We start from the raw sequence: 8,604 nt of genomic DNA, 5'->3' as shown, positions 1-8,604 counted from the left end.
ACTCTCCTGGAAGGAGGGGGCTTTCTCAGTGCCACCTCCTCCCACATCCCCCGCGGTTGGACCCCTGCCCACATGGGGGCTTAGGTTCACAGGGGGGAATCACCTGCTCAGGTCAAGAGGTCGCACAGCTGGCCAGAGGCAGGGCGGGGTGGGGGGGGAGGCCACTACTCCATGACCCCGGGTCATTGCACTGGCGCGGGGTCCTCCCTCTAGACTCAGTATCCAGAGCTGCGTTTCTAGAATTTTCCACCTTGGTGGTCCCCTTCCAGATCTAGAAGTCATAGTCTTGACACCGTGGCCACTGGCCCTGGGCAGCTGACTCCCCAGAAGGGCATTGTCCAAGCATGACTATAGACGTGGGTTCCAGACCCGGTCCCCCACTCTCTTGCTGGGTGATCCGGGGCCCTCACTAACCTCTCTCAGCTGGTTGCATTTCATCACCTGCAAAGAGGGAGCAGTAACACCTGCCGTAGGTGCTCTGGCGATCCACTGGGTATGAGCACCTAGCTCGGTTTCTAGTTTCTGTTATGTTTTGTTTTCCTATTTTGTTATTTGTTCTATATGTGCAAACTTCAACAAATTAAAAAGACATTGAATGGCTTGCAATGAAAACTAAGCTTCTCTCTCTTCTTTCCTGGCCACACACATTTCCTCAGTAGAAGCTTCTGCTCTTCCCGACTGTAATGCATAAGCCATCACATATTTTTTTTATTCTGTTTACACAGATAGTAGCTTACAGTTCACACTTACAGCTGCATTTATTTTCATTGGAGAGCCAGATGTGTCTCTACAGTGAAAAGCATCCTAATTCTCCTTGTTGCTTGCTCAGTTTGTGTGAATGGGTTTCTGATAGTGGACAGGCAGGTTTTTCCTTCTGCTTTCACCAATAATGCTGTAGCCAATAGCTTGGCTCACACATCACTTTGCATGTGAGCAAACGTAGCCAAGGATACATTTCTAGAAATGGAATAGCCTGGCCAGAAGACGTGCAGGAGGGACTCCCAGAGGATTTGCCAAATTTCCTGCTGCGGTGGTTCCAGTTTCTGCTGCTTCCAGCAAACAGCAAAGTGCTGCCCCCACCCCACCAGCACGCACACAGCCAATCTTCTGCTTGTCAGTGGAATCAATGGAAAAATAACAGTTTCTCAGGATACTTAGGCCTGTTTTTTAGGTGGTTTATCAGGGCCATTTTAGCCATCCTTGGTTACTGAGATTTGTCCCCTCTGCCTTGTCATCCCCCCAGGCCTACTCCCCTCCCCCCTGGGCTTGGGCCAGGCCACTTGTGGGGTGGAAAGAAGCTTTGTTGTCTTATCGACAGGGCAAGGCTCACTCCCCCCACCTTGCCCTGCTCCTGAGACCTGGTGGGTGGGCGGGGAGCAGGGAGCGTCTCTCCAAGTTAGGCATTAGGGTGCTCTCAGTGTCGGGGTGTTGCTGCAGGCCCATTCTTTCAACTGGCCTGGAGGTGCACCCTCCAAGGCTGAGCCAAGGAAGCCCAAGTTGAAGGGCACATCCCCGCTTGGCCCTCAGAGTCTGCTTCAGGATCCAGTGCTTGCTGTCACCTGCAGCCCTGGGAAACTGTTCTTCTCCAAAGGCACCTCTGTCCGTCCTTAGACTACTCTGCTTTGAGCAGGGCCTGGACCCCCAGGGTGGGTCTCCCCAGAACTGTCCAGCTGGCACGTCCCTGCCCCAGGGTCTCCAGCTTGCTCTGCTCCCAGCCAGGACCCCACCCCCACCAGGGTTTCTAGATCCCACTCGGACCTGTCCCTGTCTCTAGACACTTTCCACTTTGTTGCTGGCCCTCCTAGAACGGGGCTCCCAGAGTGGAGCTGCACCCCACCCTGCACTGTGTGCCACACAGAACAGGCATGAACGGACCAAATCCCCGCCTCTTCCTGGGCTCTAGACCCTAAATGGTGCCACCCACCATCCCCTTAGCTTTCCTGGGCACAATTCCCTGGGTTTTGGTTCTGAGCTCTGACTAATTTCGACAGAAGGGGGTTCACGGGAAGGCTAGCGAGTGTGTCACTGTCTCTCCAGGAGGGCCAGAGAACCAAGCCCCAAGGCCATTCACAGCCAGGAGCAGCACCCCAAGTCACGTCCCGGGAGGGGCTTGGTGCGGTGTCATGGTGCTGGACCCTGGATGCTGTGGCCACTGTCGCACGACTGCTCCCACCCTCCCCCTCGCCTGGCCCTTTAGCACCTGTGCTGGGAGGGGCCCTACCTCCAAAGGGGGCCTGGGGGGAGTGGGGGATGTGGCCCCACACAGAGGAAGGGGGTTGAGAGGCTGGGCAGCCAAAACAGTGCCTGAGTCCACTGCACGACCTTCCTTTACTGACTGCCCCACTGCCACCTCCCCTCCCCTTGTCCTCGGCTTTTTCACATGGTTCCAGGGACCCAAGGGCAGAGCCCTGAATTTCTGCACATCACACCCCAGGTGACATCCCTTTAGCACCCACTGGAGGCCATCCTGGACCCTGGGCTCCCATGAGGGTTTCCCGACGGAGCCTCAGGACCCCCCTGTGTGGCAGGTGGTTCTGTCACCCCCATTGCCCTGGGGTTCCCCAGACAGCGACATCCTCCAGCACGGTCCACTTCAGAAGGAAGGTGCCAGGCTCCGGGACCGGGGCTTGCTGCCTGTCCTCCGCTCTGCCTCTGGCACAGCCATCCTGGACGAAGGTGCTGACCCCGCAGCCCCCACCTCGGCTGCCACAGGAGGTCTCCCCTCCGCGCCATGCCCTCCCTCCCCTGCGGCCAGCGGGCACCCCTGAACCTGGGCACGCAGGGAGAGCACTGTCAACAGAGGACACGGCCCGGCAGGCTGGCCAAGCTCTCAGCTCGACCCCAGAAACCGGCCCTTGGGGAGGGGTGAGTCAGGGTGGGGCGGGCAGCGGGGCTCGGCCCTGGCTCCACTATTGAGGCTCCCTTTGCTGGGCAGACCCCTGCCCTCAGCTCCTCCCTCCCTCATTCATTCATGCATTCACCACTCGGCCATCTGCTTTTTATTCCGCATCCATTGAGTACCTGCTGTGTGCATGCCCTGTGCTGGGCACCGGGGATCCACAGAAAAGTCCCCCGGGGTCCCCACCCTCAGGGGTTCACAGTTGAAGGGAAGAGATGGACGGAGAAGGCTGGGAAAATGCTTCTGCAGAGAAACGAGTGAGGAATGTAGAGGAGGGAAGGGGCTTAGAGCTTCAGAGAGATGCCAGTGGAGGGTGGCTTGGTTAAGGCTGGGGTGTTCCAGAAACATCCAGGAGGAAGGTGCAGGAGGCCTACAGTACATGAGACTGGAGAAGCAGACAGGAACCAGCCAGCAGAAGGCCTCGAGTGTTGGGCTAGAGCTTGGGCCTTCTTCCATGGAGCACTTGGAGCTGAGGAGTGACATGGGGAGACTTGGGTTTTGGAAGTGCAATGGGTTGACATTTTTTGTTTCCCCCCAGAAATTCATATTTTTATTGAGTATTTTTTTTAAATATATTTTTTTTAAATAAAAATATAAAAATAAGTCATTGTAAAAAATTTCGACAGCATCACACCTACTTTTTTGAAAAAAACAATTTATTGTGGTAACCTATATACAGCATAAAATTTCCCATTTTCACAACTTTTAGGTATACAGTTCATGGGGTTGAATATTTTAAAGTATGAGCATACACATCTCCTCCCACCCCCAAACTGCCTCTACCCCTCACCCATTTTGGGCAGCTGGATGGAGTATCCCTGCCCATGTAATAATTTTAGGGACCCACCCATGGGAATGTATTCATTTAAATTTATTTTAGAATCAGAAGGAAAAAAATGGATACATACTTTATAGTAATGAATATATAATAATGAATCCAATCTGGATTACATTTGTCTTTATACCAAAGTAATTATGAAAATAATTTTTTTCCCCATCAAGGAAAAGGACCCCTGCAAGTCAAAGCTGCCCAGAGCTTGGCAAAGTCATAGTGCTGTCACCTTGGCTTGGGACAGGAAGCACTGGGTTTCAATGCATGCTTTTAAAATCTGAAAGAAGTGTTTGAGTTGCGAGAGGGTGGGTCTTTGAGCCCCAGCAGGGGACAGGACATGTCCAGCTTCTGTGCGAGACAGGGAAGGAGGGTTAGACTGGGGTGATCCCCTTGGGTGCCACCCCAGGGAGGGGGTCAGATGCCGAACAGACTGAGATGAGATTTCAGTCACCTGTGGGATGAGGAGTCACTCGAGATTAAAATGAGTGAAAGAAAATTAAAGTTTCGTCTCTGAAACTCCCCACATAGGTGCACAGGGTTGTGTCCATCTTGTAGAACTATTTTTGGAACTGCATCAGCTGGAGTCCACCCTGCACCCCAATAGTTACTTTTAAATGCACCCATACCCCAACTTTGTATTTTTTGGCGGGGGGAGCTGTAAAAATATTTGAAAAGAGTTTATTCCTCGCTTTTGAGGCTACTTGGGTACAAATAACTCATTCAAGAGGCTGCTGGCTACAACTTCTCTACAAACATCATGCATTCTGGGGAATCTTGGGAATTCTCCCCAAGTGAGAAAAAATGTGACCTACAGATTGTTTTCATGTGTGCTGTGTTTTGAACTACTAAATTTAACAGTGGATGAAGCTGACGTAAGTCACATTTTGAAGGCTTTTAAGTAAACATTTGCCCTTTTTAAAATTTTGCTGTTTTCATATTTGGAAGCCAGTGCACTCCCCCCCCACCAACCCACCCCTCGGGCCTCCAAGATTCCCATGCCCAGGGGGCTCCTGGGGAAAGCTGTCCCTGCCCCAGAGGCAGGGCCTTCTCCGCCCTCCATCCCCTCCTCCCAGCCTCCCAGTCGACAGAGCCAAGCCTTGGCCCAGGCCCAGGCCTGGTGGAGCAGGGGTTGGGGGTGCACACGGAGGACTCCCTGGAGGAGGCAGAAGGCAGAGGCTGGGAGCAGAGACCTCATTGATGAGGAGGGGACAGTCGGAGAAAAGAGGAAGGGGCAAGGAATGGGAAGAAGCCAGGCCAGAGGGGCCCAGCGACAGGCCCTCAGAGGTGGGCTCAGGAGACTGGGCTGCCCCCGAGACCCCGGGAGCCCTGGCAGCTCCGGTCTAAGTGACAGAAGTGTGCCAACACGTCTGGCCTCGCCGGGTGTGAGAGGACTGGAGGGGACAGGCCAGGAGGCTTCCGAGGGCCAGGCGGGGGCTGTCCCCAGCTTCCCCTTGCCCTGTCTGACAACTAAATACAGCTTTTAAACCAGGAAGCTGGTGGTTAAGAGACACACAGACAGAGTACTGCCCCCAGCTCCCAGACTGAGGTGAGGGAAGAGGGCAGGGCTCCCCCCACCCTGAATTCTCCCCAGGGGCGCCTTGTGGGGGGCTGGTGGGAGTGGGTTGCAGGTCCCTCTGGGCATCCCTAGGGCGGCTGAGAGTGGACTCTGCAGGCCACAGTGGCTAGAGGCAGGCCCAGGGCTGGTGACAAGGCCTCACAGGCCCCTGTGGCTGCCAAGAGGGGGCTCAGCCCCCATGGCCTTAGACCCTGAGGCCACCCTTCACCTTTCTCTGAGGCCTTTCTTGAGCTAGTCACTTAACCCCTTCAGCCCCATCCCCCGTGGGTAAAATCCGATGCCACTTCCCAAACTGGGAAAGGGTGGTATGGCAAGGCAAGTGAAAATCCAGGATCCTGGGTGTCATCCATCATCCACGGCAGAAAGATGGGAGTCCAGATTCTTGGGTCCGGTCTCTGGCGCTGCCTCTGGCAGCAGGGCACATCCTGCCCATTGTGGGTAGAGATGTTCCCAGTGGGCTTCCTAGAGGAAGAGGCATCAGGATGGACTTAAAGGAGAAGGGCTGGACATGGGAGGTGAGGGGCATGGCTCTGAGGGTGCCCCCTGAGCAGATCTGGCTCAGGACTGAGGAAGACAGGATGTGATTCTGAGGAGACCCCGTGGAGGTCGGGTACTCACGGAGCCCTGGCCGGGCCTCTCCCAGCACCACGGGAGAAGGACATGTGTGCACAAGACAGGGGACTTGGGACGGAGCCAGATAGCTGCAGCCGGAACATAAACCTGTTGTGGCTTCTGGCGCCACTGCAGCCTCCCCACAGCCCGGGCCCGGGCCCCGGCTCGGCTGACAGAAACCAGGAGCCTTGGGGTGGAGGATGGAGGGCGGAGGGGGGCCCAGGGGGTGGAGGCAGCAGCTCCTGACCCCTCCCCACAGAGCTCCAGCACAGCCTTCACATCTGGGCTCAAACAGCCCCTGGGGCAGCCCTCCCCTCTGCTGCTACCCGCCTCTGGTTCCCCAGTTCCCGGTGCACCACGGAGAACTGGGACCCTGGCCTCTCGGTGCCTCCGAACCCCGCACTGGGCTCACGGGGGTCCCCCTGCCCTAGCAGCCTCCAGCGGGACCCCCACCGTCCCTGCAGTGGCATATAGTGGGGTGCTCCATAAGTGCATGTTGATTAAACACAGAATATTTTTCGTCCCGTAAAATGCACAATCCTTAAGCGCACAGCTCCATGAATTTTTGCACATGTGAACATCACCCAGATCAAGATCTAGAACATTTCCAGCCCCCCAGCTGGCTTCCTTATGCCCCATTCCTGACTCTCCCAGGCCTAAGGATTGCCTCTAATCTGACAACCACCATCGATTGGTTGTGCCCGCATCCGATGCTCTTGTGTGCTTCTTTTACTCAACTTAATGCCTGAGAGAGTCATCTATGCTGCAGGGTGTTTCAATAGCTTGTTTTTTTTCTGCTATACGAAAGGATGTGCCACAGTTTGCTTATTCGTTCACCCGTGGATGGACACTGGGCTCGTTTCCATTTTGGGGTCGTTACAAATAAGGCTGCTCTGAATGTCCTTGCATCTGTCTCCGGGGGGACCCGAGCACGCCACTTCTCTCTGGGAAACGCCTTGGAGTGGAATTGCCGCATCCTAGGGTGGCATAAGAACGCTGTGTCCTAAGCATGTCCTTCTCACCCTCCCCGGGGCATCTCACCCCTGTCCCTGTCATCTCCCCGGTGGAGCCACTGGTCTGTCCTCTGCTGCCCAGTCCGCAGAAACGCCCGACTCTTCCGCCTCTGATCCGCAGGGCAGGGCACCCCTCCTGCCCCCTCCTGCCCACCTCCCTCAGCTGAAGTCAACAAGGAGAGAGCCCTTTGCCCTGAGACGACACGGAGCTTTCTTCCTGTGGGGCAAGAGGTCCTCTCCCGGCGCTTCAGGGCTGTCTGCTTGGGGTCTGTCCCCCTCTGGGCTGCCCCGGCCCGAGGACAGATGGTGGCTGAGCTGTTTCAGCACCCAGCACACAGCCTGGGGAGGGCACCAAACGTGGGGACCTGCGGAGAGGTGGGGTGGGAGGGAACGGCTTAGGGACACATGTCCCACTTTTGGGGGCTGAGCCTGGAGATGTGGGCTCGAGGCCCAGTCTCCCCATTTGAGCTTGGGGGCAGCTTTGAACAGCTGGGGGTCTTGGTGAGGTCCTGCCCCTCCCGGGAGCCCCCGTGGTAAGGCTCCGGGGTCCAGGTGGCATCTGGAACCTGTTCCATTCTCCTCTGCTGGCTGAGCCTTTGAATCAAGGCAGGTGGGGTGGGGACAGCCAAGGCCAGTGTCACCCCCAGCCCCACCCCAGGCCCTGAGAGCCACTTCCTGAAGAGTCCAGGCTGGAGCAGCCCACGGCAGGCAGAGAAGGTCTCTATTAGGACTTCCGACTTCTGCCAAGACCCCTCTGGGGGGCCCGGTGGCTGGCAAGAGGGGCCGAGCCACAGGCCCTGGGCCCGCAGGTGGACGGCTCCGTGGCCAGAGGTGCCCTCGGCCACCCCACCCTTGGCCCTCGCCCAGACCCAGGTTCCTCTCTTCCCAGAAGTTCATCCCCACTGAGTGGAGTTACGTGCTTTGCCCTCATTAACCTTCTGAACCTTCCAGAAAGAGAGTGGAAACACCCTGCCTAGTCTTCCTGTTGAGGAAGCTGGGGGTGGCAGTGGGGGAAGGTAAGGGGACAGCCCTGGGCTGCGGCCCAGATCAGAGATGGGGGCTGCTGTCCCCGGGCAGCCTCTGCGGGTTCCCCCAGAAGTTGGGGTGTTGGGAGGCCATGCTGCACCTCCAAGAGGTCTCCTCCTCCCTAGCTGCACCCCAGCCGGGCAGGGGCCTCCACACTGGCCTCTCCCATCCCCTTTGGCTTTGCAAAATCCAAATGTGCTCTAAGGCTCCCTGCCTTCTACCCCTCAAGGTCTCCCTGTGGCCTTTGGGATGCAGTGTGGGCCCCAGGACCTTCTCCAACTGGCCCCAGCCGTCCCAGACCCTTCTGCCGCCACCCCAGGCTCCAGCCACATGAGGTGCCTGTCACTGGCATTGGGTGCACTTTTTGGCATCTTTGCAGGTGCAAAGTCCCCTTCTCTCCTTCTTGACTTGCTCGGCTCTGCTGACCCCGTGAAGACACCCCTGACTCGACACCTTCTCACTGCTCCACGCCAGCTGGGGTCCAGCCCCCTGGGTTCCCATCCTCGGGACACTTCCCATGCCACACCCCCATTTCTGCCTTTGTAAAATGAGGCCAACCGTGGATTGCCCTCGGGTGGGGTTCACTGTCGAGTGGTTCAGACCCGGTCCTGGGACTCGGGAAGTGTCATGCAAGGGTTAGCTCTCC

This window comes from Choloepus didactylus, chromosome 21, assembly GCF_015220235.1.
Source record: "Choloepus didactylus isolate mChoDid1 chromosome 21, mChoDid1.pri, whole genome shotgun sequence".
Classification (NCBI taxonomy): Eukaryota; Metazoa; Chordata; class Mammalia; order Pilosa; family Megalonychidae; genus Choloepus; species Choloepus didactylus.
This window is presented reverse-complemented; position numbering follows the sequence as displayed.